Genomic DNA, 23,975 nt, shown 5'->3' on the forward strand with positions numbered 1-23,975 from the left:
CCCTAAGGAGCTGCATATATCATCCTGCCAGTTCAGCTGCACAAATGCAAGACCACAGGATGGCTGGCCACCCCTGCTCAGGCCCTCAGGCACCTGGAGCTGATGTTTCTTCTGGCCTGTGGAGTGTCAGTGCAGTGTAGACCTGAGGTACCCTTTCTCAGACTCACTCTGACCCGCTCTCGTTGGCCCCTTGACCTCACCTCTTTGGTGTCACATTTTGGGATTTCTTCTCAATGTTCAGAATAGCAATAGCTTCCTTCTCTATCAGGGTTATTGATGATCTTTTGTCTTTTTGTTGCTGACTAAAAAAGTTTAAGTATTTGCAAGACTCAATATCTCCTCTTGATAAGCCTAATATTTGTATACCCACCTCACTGGGGCCTTTCAGATTCTGATATGCCCCCCTTAGGCGATGGGGCATGCAGGGTCACATACCCAATCCTGTCCTGGGGCATAAAGCTGCCAATTTGTTTTTTGTAAACTTTCTGTACCTTGAACAGATGCAGATTCATTCCTTACTTGATGCGAAGGACCAGGAAGCTCATTTATAAATAATATAAATAGACCTTATAGACAAATAGAAAACGACATGCATATATATGCATGTGTGCGCACGTATATATGCCTATTAATGAATTTTTCTACACTCTACCTAGGTTCCTCCCTTGTTTTTTTGTCTTTTTATCACTTGTTCTTTCCTTATTTTTTGCTTTTGATTTGTTTTTCCTCTTTGCCTGTTTTTAAAGAAGACCGCATCTCTTCCCACAAATCTTACAGTGTTAGAAATACTGAATGCTGGATAATTGTTAGGTCAGATTATTGTGGGGAAAAAAAAACCCCACCATTCACCTTCTTTCCTCACCCCACCCTGTATTGGAATTCTGGTTCCATTTCCTGTAAAACCTCTCCCACCAGCCCTCACCTTACATCTTTCCTGGGGTGTACAGAGAAGCGAGGACAAAAGGACTGCTTCATGTTATTCATTGATCTTAAAGAAACTCCTTGTCCTGCCTTGCTTATTCTCCCGAGTCGCCTGGAATAGGAGACTTCTGTGGAATATAATAGAGAGGGGAGGGGAAACAGTTCCCCCTCGTAGTTATCCTTTAGGCACTTAGAATGTGCACACTAATATATCAGTGCCTGTTGTATTTCCTTGCAAACATACCCCCTCCCAATACCTTTTCTGTGAGGGAAAGTAGTTGTTTCTCTCATAGTCTGTACATGTTTATTATGTTTAACATTGGGAAAAATAGGTCTGGTGTGGTAGAAAAGGCTGAAGTAGTGAACAGAAGAATATAGCATAGTAACGATTAAGAGATGAGCAGGATTGTGGGTTAGACAGTTGAATGATCACTGAGGACTGTTATTGGTGTGTCAATCCCAGTACTGCTAGAGAGCACCCAGCACTCTCTTTTACAGCAGAGTGAGCTAGTCAAAAGAAGATAAGATACACCATGGAATATTACTTAGCATTCAAAAAAGATAAACACATGCAATTTGCAGCAACATGGATGGCGCTGGAAGGGATCATGCTCAGCGAAATAAGCCAGAAAGAAAAAGAAAAATACCGGATGGTCTCACTCATAGCAGGAATCTAGAAAACTTAAATAAGGGACCAGGAAAATGAATAACTATAAGAAAGTGAAAATCAAAATCAACAAAAAACTATGAACCAGAGACACTTTTTGGGGGGTGGGGGGCGGGAGGGGAGGGATTGGGGTCAAAATGGGGGGGTTGCAATTGTATGGGGAATATAAAAATAAAATTTATTATTAAAAAAAAAAAAAGAAGATAAGAAACATGCCCAAATATGTCAGCCTGGAACCCAGCTGAATCCAGACACTGACCTGGTCCCAGACTGACCATCTGGTAGCACATTCATGAGCTAGATACAGATCACACCACAAAAAACTTTGAAACATCTAGTCTCCTTTTTACATGAGAAAGCTTCATGGAGGAGGCGTAACTTGAAAATGGGCTTTCAGAATAGTTCAGAGTTAAATAAAGAGAAGAGCAGACAATCCAAAGAAGAAAAGCAAGGAAGGGAATGGAAGTTGCATTTTTATAGTCAGTGGGATTGGCGAAACTGTTTAGAAGGACATGGGTGTTGTGGAGGTTGATGGGAGATCAATTGTGGAGAGCGGGAGTTCGGACTTTAGAGAACCGTGGAAATGAAGCAGAGGGGGTGAGGTGTGTACTGTTAGGCAGTGAGGAGCTTCTGAAGGCAGTTGAAAAGGGAGGGTGAGGTTAACAGCATTGTTTTTTTAGAACAGTACTTTAACTGCTGCGTAGACTGAAAAAGGGAGAGCCTAGAATGGAGGAGACCAACGAGGAAAATGTCAAACAGAAGGCAAAGCAGTTGAACCCGTGGATATTTAATTATATTTGGTTGTGAGGTAATGGTTTTCTTTCTTTCACACGGCTCCTTTTTTATTTATCTTAAAAGTTGCAAGCCTGTAAGTCTACCTTTCCCCATTGTGAGGGTTTAAAAGTAACCATACACCCCCTTTGCTAAAACTGCTTCATAAGCTTTTAGACTAAAAGGGAAGAAGTTGTAAATTAATTTGAGCAGAATGTGATAAGGGACCCTATTCAGTTGCAATGGCACATCTCCATCCCTACCATTCTAAGAAGAATAAATAAGTCAAAGTAAGTGTCTGAATGTGCCAGATAGGTCTGAAAATTGGAAAGATGCTCTAAACTATCATTAGATATTATAGTCTATATTGAAAACTCAAAAACCCACAAATAAGTAATTAGAATTATTAAGTTTATTAAGGTTGCTTCATATAAAGTAAAGGTGAAGTGAATATATTAATAAACAATTCAGTAGACTTCAGAGCAAGGAAAATTACAAGAATAGATGAAGGATTTATTAAATGATAAAAAATATACTTCACCAAAGATAACCTCCCCAAACCAAAAAAACATAATAAACTTAAACATATCACCTGAGAGGAGAGGTTTATAATATACATAGCAAAAAGTGCTAATGCTGAGAAGAGAAATAGACATATTTACAGTTCTAGATGGGGACTTAAACACTCCTCTCTGTTATTGATAGAATTAGCAGACAGAAAAGTAACAAGGGCATATAACTCAATAATACTATAAATTAATTTGATCTGATTGACACTTATGGAAAACTTCCAACAAGGAGAAGATGCATACTCTTTTCATGTACCTGGAAATATTCACCAAGTTTGGCTTTATCCTCAGTCATAAAATAAATCTTAAACTTAAAATGACGAAATTACACAAATTATGTTCTTTGACCATAATGGAATTCAACCAGAAATCTATGACAATATATTTCTATATATAGATATAATAAATAGAATTCAGCTAGAAAATCTCAATGTTCATAAGCTACATCCTTATAAATAATCTGTGGACTTAAGAGGAAATTATATGGGAAATTAAAAATGATTTGAGTAACAATGAAAATATAGAATATTAAAATTTGGGGGATATACTTCAGGGAGACATTAAAAGATTAAATACTTGTATTAGAAAAAAATGGTATAAAATCAATAATCTAAGCTTTCATCCTAAGAAAATAGAAAAAGAAGAAAATAAGCCCAAATTAAATACAAAGAAAGTAATAAAGGGAGGAATAGCAATCAATCAAATAGAAAACAGCAAACAGTAGGAAGCATAAATGATACCCAAAGCTGATGTTCTAAAAATATCCATAAAGTTGGTTCAGCCAAACTGGCTAACGTAGATGGAAGACACAGACTGCTATCAGGTTAGGTAAAAGAGTATATCACTATAGATTTAAGAAGTGATTGAAGTACTACAAGCAACTTTGAATATAAATTGGACATTTTAGATAAAATATACCGTTTCCTTGAAAGCTGCAACTTATCAAAACTCAATAAAGAAGAATAAGTGTCTTTAATAGTCTTATATCCAAAAGGAAATTGAGTTCATTCGAAAAACAAAACTCCAGGTACAGGAAGTTTTACTGGCAAATTCTACAAAACATTTAAAGAAATAACATCAGTTCTACACAGTTTCTCTCAGAAAATAGGACACTTCCTATCTATGTGAGGTCATCATTACCCTGATAACAAAAAACAGACATTTTTTTCATTATAAGAAAACTATAGATGAATAGTATTCATAAGTAAAGGTACAAAACTCAAAATATCAGCAAATCAAATACTGTATATGAAACAATAAGGTATGACCAAGAGGGATTTATCCCAGCAGTGTATGATTAGCAAACAGTCATAAATCATTGTAATCTCCCATATTAAATGATTGAAGTGAAAAACCAAAATGCTTGTCAATTGGTAACATAAACACGTGACAAAATTTACAATCCATTTATGTAAAGTACCTTATCAAATTAGAAATGAGGAATTTTAATTTGATAAAAGGTATCTAAGAAAACCCTTCAGTTAACAACAATTTGTTGGTGAAAGACTGTATGATTTTCCTCAAAGGTTGGAGCCATGGCAGAGATGTTCTTTTACTTCTATCTAGCTTGTACCAGAGAGCTTAGTCAGTGCAAAAGGCATGAAAAATATAAAGATTGGAAAGGACGAAAGGACTATATAAAATGCCCTTTTTGTAGATACATGTTTGCCTATGGATGAAATACTGAAGAACCTGTAAAAAAGTTCCTAAAAACTAGTAAGTGTACTTATTAAAGTCTTAAGATACAAATGAACGTATAAAATCAACTGTATTTTTATATACTTGTAATTGGAAATGAAATTTAGAAAAGTTAGGGATAAATCTAGTAAAACATGTGCAGCATCTATATGCTGAAAAGTATAAAACAATGATGCAAGAAATTAAAGACCCAAAATAAATGAGATAGCATATTCAAGATTCCAAGACTCAGTCTAGTTATGTCAGTTTCCCCTATGTTGATCTATATATTTAATGTAATTCCAATCAAAATTTCTACAAGATATTTTTGTTGATATAATCTGTTTCTAAAATATGCATAGAAACATGAAGGAACTAGAGTATCAAGTTGTTTTTAAAAAGAATGTCTTTGGAAGAATCATACTACCCAATTTTAATAACTACTGTAAAGCTACTATAATCAAAACAGAGTGGTACTGACAAGGATATATACACTTAGGGCAATTGAACAGAACAGAGAGGCCAGAAAAAGATTCCCCCAAATACGGTCAATTGATTTTAGGCAAAGTTGCAAAGATGAATCAGTGGAAAAAAAATGTCTGTTCAACAAATGGTGCTAGGACAATTAATTAAACGCCACATAAACCATACAGTATGTGCTTTTTTGTGCCTGGCTGCTTCTCTCAGTATTGTTTTTGAGATTTATCCACATTGTAGCATGTGTCAGAAGCTTATTTTTCTTCCTCTATAGAATTCCGCTGATTAAATATACTCATAGTTTGTTTATCCATCATCTACTGGTAGACAACTGCATAGTTTCCAGTTTTTGGCTTTTTTGAAAAAAAGTATGCTAAGATCATTCTTATATAAGTCTTTCTGTGAATGTGTGCTTGTTTCTTTGGATCCATATCCAGGAATCTAAGTGCAGGTCAATTTTACAAGAAATGGTAAAACAATTTTTCAAAGTGTATCCTCTTATATTCCCATGAGTTATATGGGAGAATCCAGTTAGTCCATATTTGTGCCAGTGCTTGGTACGGTCCATCCTTTTAATTTTTACATTGATCCTTATATAGTGGTGCCTCTTTCTAGCTTCATTTTGCATTTTCCTAACAACTGAAATTGTCAAAAACCTTTTCATGAGTTTATTGACCATTCAGGTATCTTCTTTTATGGATGCCTATTCGATCTTTTACCCCTACTTGAATTGGTTTCTATGTCTCTTCATTATTTGTAGGAGTTATTTATAAATTTCTGAATAGAGATCTTTTTTATTTTATATATTTTTACATCATTTTTAATTTTTGTAGAATGTATGCATTTTCATCTGGGTTATAATCCCTGTGAAATTCCCACCACCCATTCACACGTGAACTATCACCATGGTCCCTTGTGCTCTTCCCATCCTTGTTTTGATCTGAACAGAGATCTTTTATTAAATTGTTACCAGTACTTTCTGCTGGTTGTTTTTTGCTTTTTGCTTCTTTTTTTTAAACTTTTTTTTTTTAAGATTTATTTTTTAATTATAAATAGCTGGGGTACAGGCCAGAGGCACAGGAAGGGCGAGAGGGTTCACCAGAGAGAGAGAGCGGGGAGCAGAATAGGCAGACGGATGGAAGACACTGCTGAGGAGAGCAGCGGGCGTGACAGGAGAGGTCTGCCACACCATGTGGGTATCTCCCTGGCCAGCCAGGAATTGAACCCGCGCTGCAGAGGCTGCAGAGAGCCTCACAGTGCTGCGCTCGACCTGCTGCACCACTGGGGAGGCCCTGCTTTTCACTTTCTTAATGTCTCTTGATGATTAGAAATTTTAAATGTTGACAAAGTCCAACTTTTCATTTTTTTCTTAATAGTACTTCCTGTATCTTATTGGCGAAATCATTCTTAAAGAAATATTCTTTCATATTTTCTTTCAGAAGCTTATTACTTACCTTTCACATTGAGATCTATAATCCGCTTCAGGTATTTGAGTGTGTTATAACATAGAGTTCAATTTTGTCTTTTGTTTTTCTAGATGAATCCCCAATTTCTCCAGTACCATTTCTTGAACAACCATCTGTACCTTATTGCTTCTGTCTCAAACCAGTAAACAGAATGTGGGTCTGTTTCTGGACTATATTTTCTATTGTATGTTACCAGTCTTTTAAAGTCTTAAACATTTTTTGTAGCTACTCAATATTTAATAATACTTTTTTCAAACACCAACTAAAAGAAAAAGAACAAAAAGTTCCTAATAATGATAGGTGGAAACTATTTCATTAAGACTTAGTTCCAATTATGACCTATGAAATGGATTTGATAAACTATTGTTAAGCCTGTACTGTAATGCTGGCATAATCAAAAGTGAGTAAGATACAGCAAAACTGTGAAACTCCTAGAAGATAATATAGTAAAAATCCTAGATGCCTTGGGTGTGGTAATTACAGACTTTTTTGATTTATAATCAAAGGCATGATTCATGAAAGAATTAATTTATAAGTGAGACTTCATTAAAATTAAAATCTTATGCTCTGCAAAAGACAATGTCAAGAGAATGAGAGAATAAGCCATAAACTGAGAAAAAGTATTTGGAAAGGTAGACCTGATAAATGATTATTATATAAAATATACCAAAAACTCTTAAACCTCAACAATAAGAAAACAACCCACTTTTAAAAACAGGCCAATTAGTCTTTTTCCTGGTCCCTTATTTAGGTTTTCTAAATTCCTGATATGAGTGAGACCATTCGATATTTTTCTTTTCTTTCTGACTTATTTTGCTGAGCATGATCTCTTCCAGCTCCATCCATGTTGCTACAAATTTCATGAGTTTATCTTTTTTTGATTGCTGAGTAATATTCCATGGTGTATATGTACCACATCTTCTTGATCCAGTCATCTATTTTTGGGCATTTGGGTTGTTTCCATAGCTTACCTATTATAAATAGTGCTGCTATAAACATAGGGGTGCAGGTGCCCTTTGGAATTAATGTTTCTGTGTCTTTTGGGTAAATACCTAGGAGTGGAATTGCTGGATCATATGGAACCAGAGGCACACTATGGCAGGCAAGGAGGGGAGGAGGGGAGGGAGGATTAGGGTCAAAATAAGGGGGAGTGCAATTGTATGGGGAATATAACCAAAATGAAAATGCATACATTGTGCAAAAATGAAAAATGATGTAAGAATTATATAAAATAAAATAAATTAAAAAAAGAATGTACAAAAAGCACAAATATGATGTTAGAATAAATCACTGTGCTTCTGAAAAGGTGAAAAAACACCAGGCCAAAACCCTTAATAGATATCTCACCAAAGAAGATATAAATGGCAAATAAGTATAGGAAAAGATGCTCTGCTGCATGTCATTGGAGAAATGCAAATTAAGACAATGAAATATCACTGCAAAAAAAAGAAAAGAAATATCACTGCACATCTATTAAAATGACCAAAATCTGAGACTCTAACAATACCACATGCTGGGAGAATGTGGACCAACAGAAACTCGAATTCATTGTTGGTAGGGGACATGCAAAAATGGTATGGTCACTTTGGAAGATTGCTTGGCAGTTTCTTATAAAGCTACACACATTCTTACCTTATGATCCAGAAGTAGGCTCCTTGATATTTGTCCAAAGGAGTTGAAAACATGTAGTCACACACAAACTTGCACACAAGTGTTGATAACAGCCATATTCATATTTGCCAAAACTTGTAAGCGACCAAGATGAAGGAAACTTCAATGAATATCACTAAGTGAAAGATGCCAATCTGAAAAGACTATATCATTAAAATTAATGTAACAACTCTATGACATCTGGAAAAGGCAAAACTATGGAGAGACAGTAAAAAGAACAGTGTTTGCCAGGGATTGAGGGGTAAGACGGTGGTCGAGGGACATAGGCTAAGCACAGAGAACTTTTAGTGCAATGAAAGTGCTCTGTATGTTACTGTAATGATAGACACATGCCATTATACATTTGTCCAAACTTTCACAATATTCAACACCAAGAATGAACCCTAATGTAAACTGTGGACTCTGGGTCATGATGTTGCAGTGTCTGTCAGTCATACTAATGCATCATTCTCATGGTGGATTTTGATTAAAGAGGTATGGTGTGCATGTATGAGTTCAGGGCTATGTGGGCAACCTCTATACTGTCCTCTCAATTTTTCTGTGAACCTAAAACCACACACACATACACACACTTCACACACAACATATGTGAAGTATATATATGTGTGAAGTGTGTGTGTGTGTATGCGTATCATCTTGAAATAGCTATAAGGTGGATATCGTCTTTGAGGAATATATATACTGGCATGAGAGACAGACCATGCAGCAAGTCTCTTCTTTTTCGCAGCGCCACATGTACCTTTGCAGTCCTGTTCAGTGTTGTGAGTTAGTTGATATATGATTTCCAAGCAGATACGCCTACCAAACAGAACTAAAAGAACTTGAGAAAGAGTACTAAGTGATAGAGATTTTATATTATATCTGCGTGGTAGCTAGAGAACATGAGGATGTGTGAATTTGGGGACAGAAATCTTTGTTTCCATCACTTGTTTTGACAGGTGGGGGCTCCGTAAACCATATCCAGAGCCCTGGAGGAGGAGTCATGTCTTTTGACTGTGTGGATGAAGAGGGAGTCTTAAAAGTTTTAACCTTTATTAGCTGTCTAATCTCCATGCACTTTTCCAGTGTGCCCAGTAGATTTTAGTTTGGAAGTTGGGGAATGTTTTGGCATTGATGACACTTCACCTATTCAGATGACTTGGTATGTATTTGAACAGATAAAAGGAGGAACATTTTGAGCTAACAGAAGGCAGTGGTGAAATCTAACCCAAATCACAATAAACAATTCATGCAACTCGACAAGGATTAAAAGAAAAAAAACAAAAATGTAGGCATGGTGATGAATAAGGGATGTGATGTCCTCAGTTGTTTCCATTTACCTAGCTGTCCGTGATAGGTGACAGCATTCACAGCTCTGCTGACACTCTGAGATCGCTTCTTTTGTTTGGTTGGTATTTGTTCACAAGGTTAGAAGTTGGTTCACAAAGAGTTCCAAACGTACCTTTGCCCTAATGTTGTTCATGACTATGAATGTGAAGCCATCGCAACCTACATAGCCTTAAGACAGACAATATTCACATCATTGTTAGATAATCGATGATAGATAATCCATCTCTTTACTGTATGATGAGATACAGGTGGCAGTGGACACAGGGCTTTCCCCGACCTGCCATGAACTAGAATGCCATTGAGGTAGGTATCTGACAGATAATCATGAACTGAGCTCCAAACACCAACCAGAGAAAATAGAAAAACAAAAGTCAGGAAGTGAAACATTCTCTCTTTCCTTGGCATATTTCCTGAGCAATTTGAATCACAGTCTTGTCTGGTTTCACTTTCAGTGCTGCTTATGAAAAGAAAAAATAAATGATTGGGCTTGTGTTATAGACTGACTTGCTAAAGGAAAAGGTCATTGTAGCATAGTTTTAGCTTTGCCATCGTCAGCTTCCATGATCACTTACAAATTACTTATAAAGACCTGAGGTCTTGATGCTAAAATGGCCCTGGGATCTTATTATCTCTAGGTGCCATGTCTAATCAATTGCTAGTTTGCCAGAACAGTGTCCTTTAAAAGGCCTGAAAGGTTGAACTTGGATTTGGACAAGGAAGGTTACAAAAATCTTTTTATGTAGGACCAAATACTAAATATGTGAGGCAGTTGAAGAACTATTCGGCTCTATATAGTGAGAAAGCAGTCATGGACAACATGGAAATTAATCGGCATGGCCATGTTCTAATAAAAATAGTTATGAATATGGATGTTTTTAAAGATTTATTTATTTTTATACAAGAACCGGGGTACAGGCTAGATGTGTGGGAGGGTGAGAGGATTCACCGGAGACAGAGTGGGGAACAGGACAGGCAGACTGACTGAAATACACTGCTGAGGGGAGCAGCGGGCGAGACAGGAGAGGTCTGCTTCGCCATGTGGGAATCTCGCCGGCTGGCTGGGATCAAACCCACGCTGCAGAGACTGTGGACAGCTTCACAGTGCAGCGCTCAACTACCTGCACCACCAGAGAGGCCCTAAATATAGATTTTTTTTTTTGAGTTTCATGTAATTTTTATGTTTCATGAAACATTCTTTTGATTAAAAAATGTAAAATGTAAAAATCATTCTTCCTTTGTGGGATGTACAAAAATAGGTGATGAGCTGGATTTGGCTTGCTGGCCATAGTTTGCTAACCCCTGCCATAGATTATCCTTGACTTCCCTTGACTTGGGAGGGAGAGTGATGACATTCCTTCAGGAACCTGGGTTAAAACTTGCATGCCTGAGGGAGTTCAGTGCCAGGAGGTCTGTGGAGCACAAGTAAGCCCATGCTCTATTTAATAAACCATTATTGTTAATTATTCACAGAAAGAAAACAAAGTCTAGAATGCAAACCAGGATATAATTGTCTCACCACCTGAGGCCTTGAGTGGATGTGATGAGAGCTGAACAAAGTCTATTGTCTACAGCAACAGAGTCAGAAAGAGATACATTGAATAATGAAATTGCTGGTTCTCCTGGCTGTCCTTCTGCTCTGGCAGTTCCACCATTCTCCCCTTCCCTAGGTAATATCTAACTTCTGAGGTTAGACTTAGGTAATTAAATACTGTCTTTGAAAGAAGCAGTTGTTCTGGGGACATAGTTGATGTCAAAGCCAACAAGAAGACAGGTCATGCTTTTTAAAGTATCAGTGTGGTGGTGGGAACTGGGCAGAACTTTCTTCTTATTTGCTGTAGTGTATAAATAGATTTTTTCCAGTTTTTCCTTTTTAATCTGCAGAATCTCTTAACTCAGACATCTGGCTTGGTGAAGTGTAGTGTAGACTCTATAATAGAAACTAATGCTCTGTTAGGCAATGTCTCTTGACAATGGATAGCATCATCAGCTTGTTTCTTGGTAGGTATATGATTGTCTTCATGTTAAAATGAATCTTCGGAGCCCCAGGTTCCCTTAATAATTCTAATACACTTGCTAACCATAAACCCTGTTGAAGTACTTCCTATGATCTTTGTGCCTTCACTGAAGAGAGAAACCCTGCTGGAGGGACATGCTTAACAGGCAGGTTGATAACAGCTGATCCTTTACCACCCATCTCAGATGAGCCTCCATTGCTGTCTCTGAATCGCACTAATTGTAAGATCAGCTTTTTCTTTCACTTTCCAAAGCAAGAGTATTTCTTTCCTACTTTTCCACACTTCTGCCTCCTCTCCCATTCTGTCATCACCAACCTTACCTTCTACAGCCCTGAGAAAACCGGAGCTTTATCCAAGAATGGATGACTTTAACTTTCCACTGTGAACTCAGAATACCATTTATGTCGATGACCACCATTCTTCCCACCTGTCCTAATAGAGGTGGAATCCTTTTCTCCCTTCCCTTTCCTTCCATGTGTATCCAGGGTCTTATCTCTTCCCAAACCTTACTATGTCCTTTCTCTTCTGTGTGTCCAACTCTTTTGAATAATTTAATGCCCCAAAGAGCTCCCACTTCCTTTCTGTCATGTGAGGACCCCAGAAAGCCTGCCCTCTTTAAGTCAGGAAATGGGCTCTTGCCAGACACAGAACTTACCAACAGCTTGATATTGAAGTCCCAACCCCCACAATTGGAAGACATAAATTTATATTGTTTGTAAGCCACCCAGTATATGGAATTTTGTTATAATAGCCCAAATGAACTAAGACAGAAGGTAATCTGCTTTAAAGACTACTGATTTAAATATTAATTGCATATGAAAAAAAATACTTTCACAGGAACAACTAAACTGATATTTGACTAAAAACTGGATTCCATTTAAAAAAAAAAAAGCCAAGTTGACACATAAAATCACAGGGAACATGTCTGTTTAAGCCCATCATTTTACCCTCATTGCTTACCGTAGTGCAGGACATGTGAAACACTCAAATTGTTGAGAAGACACTCAATAAATATTGAGTATGGATTTGGGAGTGTTAAGATTTCTAGATTTTTCTGTCTGTAGCCAGTGCCAGTGGGGCTAATGATTTCAAGGCTGCATGCAGTGTTCTTTGAAGTAGTTATGTTCATTCTAAAATACTCTGTTGAAGAACCTTTTTTAAATTCAAGTAATATCTCTAAAATTTCTTTATAATCGATTTATTGCTCCTCTTAGCTTGTTTCTTTACAGACTCTTATAAGGATCTGAAAGAGAAACCTTATCAGCCATTTGACTTAAACCTTTGATTTGCTCTTCTCTCACCCTCCTCTTTGTGTCTTTTTCCTATTTTCTTGGGTATAGTAACCATAGCCAATTTGTTTCTAGTGTAATTAGACCATGGCTTTATTTAAGGAGATAATTGCATTTTTATTTCCCAGTGCTCTTAAGTTTTATTGGCCATTTGGCTATAGCAACACATAGTGCTGAATTTTCTATTTCTAAAACCAAACATATCATCGTGGCCCCATCCCCAGAGTTTTCTATTTCTGATGTTGGTGCTGGACATGAGGACAAGAATGCTTCGAGTCATCCATGCCATTTCCACCCCAAACATTCCCAGTCAATTACAAAATTCTCTTGATTTTTTCTTGGTATGGTTCATCATTTTGTTTATACATTTCTTCCAACAAGCCCTTATGGACTCATACATAATTATAGATTTTTTATTGGTTATTCCACCACTCTCCTCCCAACTTTAACCCTCTGTAACTAGTGATGCCAGATAAGTATTCTTAAGTATTAGCTTCTCCCCAAACTCCAACCTCCAGTCACTATTTTGGAACTCATTTACTGGTCCTCCTTACATATTAGATAATATCTGAATTTTTATTTCCTTTCTTCATTAGACCTTTCTACCTTCAGTAAAGAGGGTTAAGTCAATCTAATTACTCAGATCATGGCCTGTATCTTTTTTTGTCTACATAAATTTGTTCTTTTATTATTTAATCCTCTTCCATTTCCCTAGAGTAAGAGATGGAATGTATTGTTTTTTGTCTGCATATGTTCTTATAAAATATGTATTGTTGTTTTGGGTATTTTAATTTGCAATAATTGTGCTCTAGTTCTCATTTTATTTTTGTTATATTTTATATATATTCATCTCTTTTCAGAACTATCTATGATGCAATGTGAACGTACAGCCCAGTGCTTTCATTTTGTGTTTTCCTTTTAATCCCATCATTACCTGCATTAGAGTGTAGTACTTTTTCTTAGTTGAGGGCTAATATATTGGTTAAACTCATTTCTATATATTTCATGGTTTGCATTGTTCCTGTGACTGATTTATTATTATGCTGTATTTCATAGTTGGGTTTTGCTGCTATAGAGTACTGAGATTGATCTTTTTATAAATTATATCAGCAACCTTGATGAAGACTCTTACCAATCTCACAGTTGTTTGGTTACTAACTGTATTGTGCTTTTATTGATATTTGACCATTTTTGCCTATAAAACTGTAATTTCAGCAGTTCGACCTAATAGTGTTATCTACAAATATTCATAGTTTTTCTCTTTCTTTTTACCTTATATATATTCTCCTTCCCTAGGTTTTTCAGATCATGTTAAATAGCACTGATGAGTATTCTATAGTTTTAGGTTTTAGAATGGCCTATAGATAATTTAGGAAGTTCCCTTTATCTTGGTTTTCCATGAGGTATTTTTATTATTTTTTAAAAAACTACAAATAGATGTGTGTTGATTCAAATACTCTTTCTGTATCCATTGAAATTATCATATGACATTCTCCTATAAATATATAGCTTATGAGATTGCTATATTGTTTTTCTGTGGACTGACATTACTGGCATAAATACTACTTAATTAGGATCTATTTTTAAAGTATACAGTTGGATTTATTTAGGTAACTTTTTTTTATATCACTCATAAGGAAATTGTCCTGTAGTTCTATTTTCTTATAATCCTTATGTGACTTAATAATTAAGTCTGTAACGTTTAGTCTCATTAAATAAGTTAAACAACTTTATTTTCTGGAACAATTTGTATACGGTAGATCTTATCTATTCCTTAAAAGACAGAACTCATGAAAACTATTGGGTCTCAGGTTCCAAAGTTTACAGACTACCTGGTCCATCATAACCTTAACTGGTTCCTTAGCTGGCCTATCATTATAATTTATTATTCTATCTATCACAGCATGTTTCCCTTCCCCGTTCTTCTTGACCTGAAACTTTCTGCTCCTCAGTTTATTTAGTCTTATCTCTAAAGCAGAGAGTACATCCAAAATCACCCAAACCCTTTCTAATGCTCCCAGTCTTCTAGCAGTCCTTCTTTTTTTTTTTTTTTTTTACTTCGTGTAGCATTTATTGTCTCTCACTCTTTGACCCTTAGTACAAACTACACTGTGTAATTATCTCTATGTATATATGTATCAAGGACCCCTTGGTGTTCCCCTCCCAAAATCTGGATTGTAAGCTTTAACCCTAGTGCCTAGGTTTTGTTTAAACTCTTATTGTTAATGGTGATCGTTTGATAATATAACACTCATCTTTGGTCAAAATGGCCTTTCATTGTTATTATCACACCAAACATATTCCTACCTTACGGTTTTTACATTATCTTTTCTTTCTTCTGCTTCATACCTGCAAGCATTTTCTTTACATTTAACAAGTTTTTGCTCAAATGTTACTTTTGTGATAGATCTTCTCTTGAGCAACCTACTTAAAATTGTAGTCCCCTGCCTCAGCTTTAATGTTCCTCTCATCAAACCTGCCCCCCCCCCACACCATGGTACTACCTACCTACTTATTCTGCATATATATAATTTATTTTCTTCCCTTATGCCCCACTGTTAGGTAATGTCTTCAAAGGCAGAGATTTTATCCTTTTTGTTCATTATGTATCTTTGTGTCCAAAAAGAGTGCCTGTAACATAGATGGTCCTCAGTAAATGCAGAATAAATGAATAAGATCAAATATGCCAACTTTTGATTAAGAACCTGCTCAAAAATTTAGACTTTTACCAGTATGTGGCAGGAAATCTGTGCTAGGGTTTTGGGGCTGCTGAGGGATTGAAGTATTTTCATAAATATTTATTTGCATGCCTTGAATCTTTTTGCTCTGATTGTGAAATTCTCTCAGGCCGAGGAACTTTTTCAGTCCTTAGATGTTCTGCTGAGTGATCATCTTGAGATAGCCTGGGTGGATTAAACTGTGATCTGGCAGGTTGCCAGATAGTTTTAAAAAACCTATCCCTCCTACTGACCAGAGGCACCGTGCCTCAACCAAAGGGACTGCATCTTGACAAATGATTGTTTCACAGTATCCTAGATGGGGAGGTGGGTGAGGGCCCTGTATGCAAATAGTAAAAGAACTTGACCTGGAGTGGCCAAGGTCTCATTAGCATCCTAAACTGCACACCCCTGCATGGAAATGTAGGATGTTAAAGGAGTTTGTACATGTCTGCGCATGCCCTGGTGTAGTCTAGTCCAGTGCAGTGCTTGCTAGGACACTGTTTCCCTCTGCCCCGCCCAAGTAGACTAACCCGTGACAAAACCTTTTCTCAGCTCCCCTTGGGGAACCAGTCTCTCTTTCAGTGCTGTCTCCCTTATGGTCCCACATAAGCCTGATAAAGCCTTGTCTGGATAGTGTCTGTCTTCCCTTCTTGCTCAGTTCTTTTACAAGGGTTCAGGACCTCTCAAGGATACTCGAGTCTCTTATATTCTGTCTGGTGTAGTGACAAGAGAGGCACTTCCATTTTCTTCCTTGTTTTTTTTGGTTGCTCAGTGCTCAACCTCTCAGCTCTGACCCAGCTGGGAAGGGATAGGGGTGGGGAAGGGTTGATCTCAGACTGTCAAATCTTTACTTTTCAGGTTGTTCTTAGATACTGTCTCATGACTCAAATGTCCAGGTTGGTGGTATATCTTAGCTTGATGCTATTTTTCTTTAAACTGTTACTAGGAAGAATCAGGTAGGTATGGTGAGATTAGTTTCTAGGTCCAGGCTAGTCACTAATTCCCTTGGGACTTTGAGCAAGTCATTTTACCTCTGGGGACCTAAGACTTCCTCCATGTAAAATAGGATCAGATTACTTGCTCTTATAAGTACTTTTTTTTCAGAAGCTAAGCAAAAAATTCTGTGAAATGTTATTTTTTTTTCTTTTGATAGGGAGCTATTCCAGACAGCTCTCATCTGGTGTTTTGCTTAATTTACACACAATGATTAATTTACACACAAGCTTAGCCTGTATCCCTTGGCAACACTTAGCAACTGTCTGCTTTCAGAAAGTGGTTCAGCTAGGTTGTTTAAAGGAACATTATCTAATATATAAGAGAAGAGATATGAGGATACAGTTGATTTCATTTGGGGACACATCTTCTGACTTAGCAGTTATTTTTCTTTAAATGTGTAACTTTCCCTTGTTTTTGTTTTTTTGCCTACTTGCATAATTTTAATGAACCTTCCAAAGGCTTAGACTCAGACTCGGTAGTTTTGCTAGGAGTTATTTATTGAGTGCTTACTATATTCCAAGCATGATCCTAATTTCATGCCATAACTTATTTCCTTTCAACCACCCTTGTGAGGTGTAGGGGTGGTGTCTTCTTTTATGGATTCAGGAAACCATCTTGAGGTCTACCAGCTGGTCAGGCCCTGGGCTGCCTGATCACTTCCTGCTGTTTTTTCTTTCTTTGTTCCACCAAAGTCAAGTCATAAGGAAGTATTTTATTTTTTTAAGATTTATTTATTTATGCATACAAGAGCTAGGGTACAGGCCAGAGGTGTGTGTGTGTGGGGGGGGGGTGAGAGGATTCACCAGAGACAGAGCGGGGAACAGAACGGGCAGATTGACTTAAATACATTGCTTGAGGGGAGCAGCAGGCGAGACAGAAATCTGCTGCACCTGGCCTGGGATTAAACTCATGCTGCAGTGGCTTGTAATAGCTTCACAGTGCTAAGACTTAACCCCTTGTGCCACCAGGGGGGTCCCATAAGGAAGTATTTTAATCTGTAATATAGTATTTTAATAGAGAAGAACATTCAATGTGAACTGGACTCAAATTGAATTTGTATGGAGACAATTGGCATTTTAAAGGAAGATCAAGGAAGAAGCAGGGGAAGAGCAGAGAATCGGGGAAGTGAAGAATTTCTGAGGGTTGGTAGTGTAAGTGCTGGTTAAGTCGGCCGTATCTGTTAGCTCACATTGGTGGAAGTTAGGATTCTGTCCTCGCTCAGAGACTGGGAGACAGAGGCTTCATCTTTGTGACAAGTGTCTTTCAGGTTCTAGAGCAAGACACTTCTGAATTGTGGGAGAGACACATGCATCTCTAAGGGACCAAGGAAGGATTCACAACCATAAGCCCTTTCTAGTTCCTGCTCCATGAAAAGGTGGTCTCGGGCCTTGGTCTGGTGCAGAGCAGCACAAACTGTAGCCTTGAGCTTCCTCAGATGGCCACTTTCAGGAGTCAGGGTTGGGGAGCTAGGTTCGTCCTAGGAATGTGGCCTTGAGCTGTTAGAAACTGTTAGTGTTTAAATCTTTTAATTGGTGTGTGGACAAAATAATTTGTGATGAAAGTATGGTTTCAATAGGCTAAGCTCTCAACTTGGTTGAGAAGAGGGCTCGAGGAGCCTGGCTGGAATTTGGTCAAGGAGAGATTTTCTCCTTGGCTGTGAAGTTGGAAAATTAGAAATATATTTAATGCTATTGAGTTGTACACATAAAAAAGTTTTTTTTAAAAAGTTGTGTAGGGCATCCACAGTGGTGCAGCAGGTTGACCATAGCACTGTGAAGCTGTCCACAGCCTCTGCAGCGCTGGTTCGATTCCCAGCCAGCCAGGGAGATTCCCACATGGTGCAGCAGGCCTCTCCTGTCTCGACCACTGCTCCCCTCATCAGTATATTTTGGTCTTTCTGCCTGTTCTGCTCCCTGCTTTGTCTCTGGTGAATTCTCTCACCCCTCTGCACCACTGGCCTATACCCCAGTGCTTGTATAAATAAATAAATCTTTAAAAAAAATAAAAAAAGTTATGTAAAGATCTCATCCCTGCTTGTCCAAAGTTGGGGTTCTTATTTTTTTTTTAAAGATTTATTTATTTATTTACTTATACAAGCACTGGATACAGTCAGAAGCGCGGGAAGGTGAGAGAATTCACCAGAGCCAGAGCAGGGAACAGAACAGGCAGACTGATGAAATACATTGCTGAGGGGAGCAGTGGGCGAGACAGGCGAGGTCTCTTGCGCCATGTGGGACCCTCGCCGGTGGCCGGGGATTGAACCGGCGCTACAGAGGCTGTGGGCAGCTTCGCAGCCCAGTGCTCAACCACTGCACCACCAGGGGAGGCCCTGGGGATCTTTTTTTTTTTAAGGTTTATTTATTTATGCATACAAGAGCTGGGGTGCAGGCCAGAGGTGCGGGGGGTGAGAGGATTCACCAGAGACAGAGTGGGGAACAGAACAGGCGGGTTGACAGAGATACACTGCTGAGGGGAGCAGTGGGTGAGTCAGGAGAGGTCTCCTGCTCCATGTGGGTCACCTCCCTGGCTGGGGATCAAACTCGTACTGCTGTGGCTGGGAATAGCTTCATAGTGCTGACGATTAACCCCCTGCACCACTAGGCAGGCCCCGAAGTTGGGGTTCTTGAATGAAATTGGTGCCAAGGCAGCCATATCATAAACTCTCAGGTCTTCTGTGTTCTGATGGACACCAAACCTTGCATTGGCTGACTTTTTCCTTCCCTCACAATATACTGCATTTTATTCCTTCTTTATGTTTCTGACTTCTGTGTCCAGGGCTCAGAACTACTTGAGGGCTCTCTTGTTTACCCACTCTGTTCCCAGGCTGAGGAAGGCATCCTTTGTAGAAAGAGCACAGTGTGGTTTCAATCCTGTCTGAGAGATTTGCACAGCTGGATGAGAGCAAAGACCAAGGAGGGAAGTGAAAACAATTGCAATTACCGAGGACAATGCCTAGCATTGTCTGCAAGGGCATTTGTCTGTGGAGGGCTTTTGCTTTGCAAAGGAGAGTTATACTGATGAATTTATTTTATTTTTTTAATTGTATCATTTTTATTGCAGTAACATTTAGTTCCAACACTGTATGTGATTTAGGAGTACAGGTTCACACCTCTTCAGATCTGTGGTTTTATTTCCCTTGCCATAGGAGTTAAGTCACCAAGAACATCTTTGTTGTTGATGTAATGGAACATATCACCAATGTTTTCTTGTTGCAGATCTCATATTTAAATCTTTAATCCATTTGGAATTTATTTTTTTGTATGGAGTTAGGGACCCAACTTCATTATTTTATGTGTGGTTTTCCAGTTCATTTTCCTAGCACCATTTATTAAAAACACTGTTCTTTTCCCATTATAAGATTGTAGTTATTTTATCATAGCTGAGGTACTGATGTGTCCATGCATTTATTTCTGGGCTTTTTATTCTGTTCCATTGATCCAGGTATCTATTTTTATGCCAGTACCATATTGTTGTTAGTAGTACTGCATTGTAATAGAGTTTGAAGTCAGATAATGTGATACCTCAGTTTGTCTCCTTTTTCTTAGGATTGCTTTTGCTATTCAAGACATTTAGTGGTTCCATAAGTCCCAATATTTTTTGTTCAATTTCTTCAAAAAACATTGTTTTTTGAGTGTTCTACTTTGTACTTTGAGTATTCAGATGTATGTTATCCCTCCACACCCACCATCAAAACACCAGTAATCCCCTACCAAGGTCCTTCGTGCCCCTTTCCAACCTTTGCTTCCTGGTGGCTTATTTTTTTTTTTAAGATTTATTTATTTATTTATACAAGCACTGGGTACAGTCAGAAGCACGGGAAGGTGAGAGAATTCACCAGAGACAGAGTGGGGAGCAGAACAGGCAGACTGATGAAGTACACTGCCAAGGGGAGCAGAGGTTGTGGCAGGAGAGGTCTACATGCCATGTGGGACCCTCGCCAGTGGCCGGGGATCAAACCAGTGCTGCAGAGGCTGCGGGCACCTTCGCAGCCCAGCTCTCAACCACTGCGCCACTGGGGAGGCCCCCGATGGCTTATTTTAAACAGCTTCTGCATCACAATCTTGGGATGTGATATTGAGGCAGAATTAGCCCAATTTTATAATGGGGAGCTTATACCCACATCCTTCTTGATTCTCTTAACTCTTGTTTGTGTGTTGTTTTGTTTTTTCCTTTTCTACCTTACAGAACTTATATTTCCCTTGGATGGTGTTATAGACCTGCTTACCTTGAAGAGGGTTATTTTTGCGACCTGTGCCAGGCTCTCTCATGGTGCCTTGGATCAGATCACCACCTGCTTCTGTTCACCTCATCTTTGAGTTTCCATCTCCTACCTCTCCGTTTTTGTATTTTAAGCATTTGCCAAATGCCAGGAACTGGACTTTCCCCTACCCCCTCCCTTCTTGCTCCTTACTCTCAGCCTTTGCTTCCTTATATTGAACTCTTTTTTTTGTCCACTCTTCCATCTGTCTAATTGACAGTGAGATCCCAACTATACTAAATGCATAGGTTAGGTTTACATTCTTTGCATAAGGATTAGCACTGCTATGAATTTCTATGAATTCCAATTCGGCATTGGAAAGCTGGTCAGTGGAACTAAAATCCTTCCTGAGATGATCACTTACTCAAATAGTAATGCCTACTATGTTTTTGTCATTATGTAGGCATTGGAGATAACACATAGTTCCTTCTCTTGTGGAACTGGTTTTCTAGCAAAAGTGATTTTCTCAGAAGAGGTATAACATTTGGATGTTGGAGAACAAGGAGAATAAGTAGGAGATAGCTTGGGAAATTTCAAATACCTTCTTATTTTTTAAAGATTTATTTTATTTATTTATGCATGCACGAACTGGGGTGTAGGCCAGAAGTACAAGGGCAGGGGTGGTGATGACAGGATTCACCAGAGACAGAGTGGGGAGCAGAACTGGCAATCTACTGAAATACACTGCTGAGGGGAGCAGCAGGTGAGACAGGAGAGGTCTGCTGCACCATGTGGGTTAGCTCCCTGGCTGGGACACAAACTCAAGCAGTAGTGGTTGGAGATAGCCTTATAGCCCGTGACTCCTGTACCACTAGGAGGCCCTGAAATACCCTCTTTTAAGTTAATTTATAGGTTCTCCCCACTGGCGCAAGGGGTTAAGACTCAGCACTATGAAGCTATTGCAAGCCACTGCAGCATGAGTTTGATCCCAGGCCAGGGAGCTACCCACATGGTGCAGCAGACCTCTCCTGTCTCCCCCGCTGCTCCCCTCAGCAGTGTATTTCTGTCAATCCACCTGTTCTGTTCCCCACTCTGTCTCTGGTGAATCCTTTCACCATCCCTCACCTCTGGCCTACACCTAAGTTCTTGTATGCATAAATAAATAAACTAAATCTTCAAAAAAAACCCCAATAAAAATAAGTCTCCTTTACAATGCTTTATTAATATAAATGACATGTATTTATATTAAAAAATACATGACATGTATTTTTTCCTATAATATATAGTTTTTAAAGTATAGTTTTTTCTTTTTTTTAAGATTCATTTATTTATGCATACAAGAACTGGGGCACACGCCGTAGGTGTAGGGGTAAGAGGATTCACCAGAGACAGAGTGGGGAACAGAACAGGCAGATTGACAGAAATGCCCTGCTGAGGGGAGCTGTGGGGGAGATGGGAGAGGTCTGCTGCATCATGTGAGTCACCTCACTTGCCGGGGATTGAACTCGTGCTGCAGTGGCCGCTGAGAGCTCCATAGTGCAGCGCCTTAACCTCTTGCACCACCAGGGAGGGCCCAAAGTATAGTTTATTCTAATATAAGTTTAATTGCTTTTAATTATTTCAAGTTTTTGTTTGCTAAGGAGACTAAAGGGCAAGCTTGCTAGGAGATTTGGAAAGATCTGAAATAGTAAATTTATTTTTCATCATCCCATATAATCTTGTGTAAGAGACAGAATTCAGTGTCATCTGGAGAATGGAGAATATCCTATAGAAGCACTTGTGGTTTAGTATTTCATAAGTTTAATTAAGAATGAACATATTAAAACAAGGAAAAAGGTTTTCAATTAAGTTGAAAATTACCAATTGGTGTCAGTCAGTATGGTTTTTAATGGAAAACCTAAAACCCAGTTGAGGAAAGGCTTGCCTAACCCTTATGAAAAAGAAGTGTGTGTGTGTGTGTGTGTGTGTGTGTGTGTGTGTAGGATGTTTTCGAATGTGTTCAAACAAGATGAACAATAAGCATATCTGAATTTCTTGAAAAATGGTATAAAAGATAAGTTAACTCTTGGGCTTAATAATTTAAATCCTCATTTTTGTCTTCAGACTGCTGAGAATCTTCTGATTTAATGGGGTAAAGTGAGTGTTAGTGATTTGGATTTAGAGCCTCAGATCTTGTTAGAGAACATTACTTTTTTCTTTACCATTGTTCCTAGCTTGATAAAATTAACAAATAATAGCTGGTAAATTTATAAAAAGAAAATAACATTTTTTATTGTAAAAAACACATAACATAATATTTACCATCTTAATCTTTTTTAAGTGTACAATTCAATCATGTTAAATATATTTATGTAGTGTTTAAGAGATCTCCAGAACTTTCTCACCTTGGAGAAGTGAACTCTTTCCCCATTAAACAACATCTCATTTCCGTCCTCCTTATGTATCAACCTTCTTCTTTGTGTCTCTATGAATTTGATGATTTTAGTGACCTCGTATAAATGGAATTATAACAGCATTTGTCTTTTTATGTCTGGCCTATCATTTTACTTAACCTATCACCTTCAAAACTAATCCATGCTATAGTGTGTCACAAGATTTCCTTTTTTTAAAGCTGAATAATAATCCATTTTATGCATATGCCACATTTCGCTTAAACGTTCATTCATCCTTTGATGGACATTTGGGTTGCCTCCATCTCTTGGCTATTGGAAATAATAGTTACTGTGAATGATGGCTGTACAAATATTTCTTCGAGGTCCTGCTTTTAGTTCTTTTGGATATAAGCCCAGAAGTAAGAATGGCTGGTAACATAAAAATTTGTACATGAGGACGGAAAGGCATGAAAAGAGTGCTGAGCAGTCATGCTAGTTTTTTTGGTTTTGTTTTTTAAAGAAAGTGGGTTGTTTTTTTATACACTGTTGATGGACTTGCCTGATTCAAATCACAAGCAAGATGCCAGGGCAAATGATGAGTGAGCTGACTTGTAGAAATTTAGAAAAGATAGCAGTAGCCAGTAGGATCTCACCTGTGAAGAGTAAGTTATGGGAGGCTTTCTCATTTTTTATAAATCAGGCCAGTATCCTGTGGATATGGGCAAATAGCTGATGGCAAGGGCTGATGATGAATTTGTTAGCATTTTAAGAAGATGTATAAGATGATGTTATCATTAAAATGAATGGATGCTGGATAAATAACTTATAAATTGAGGG

General features: G+C 38.1%; 1 protein-coding gene across 3 annotated transcripts in view; it reads left to right on the top strand.

Annotated features, from left to right (window-relative positions):
* The window catches only part of ARHGAP44 (Rho GTPase activating protein 44), a gene marked incomplete at both ends in the record, with an annotated part of 144,862 nt that overhangs the window by 17,420 nt on the left and 103,467 nt on the right, over positions 1-23,975 (top strand). The window lies entirely within an intron of this gene.

This window comes from Talpa europaea (assembly GCF_964194135.1).
Source record: "Talpa europaea genome assembly, chromosome: 7".
Classification (NCBI taxonomy): Eukaryota; Metazoa; Chordata; class Mammalia; order Eulipotyphla; family Talpidae; genus Talpa; species Talpa europaea.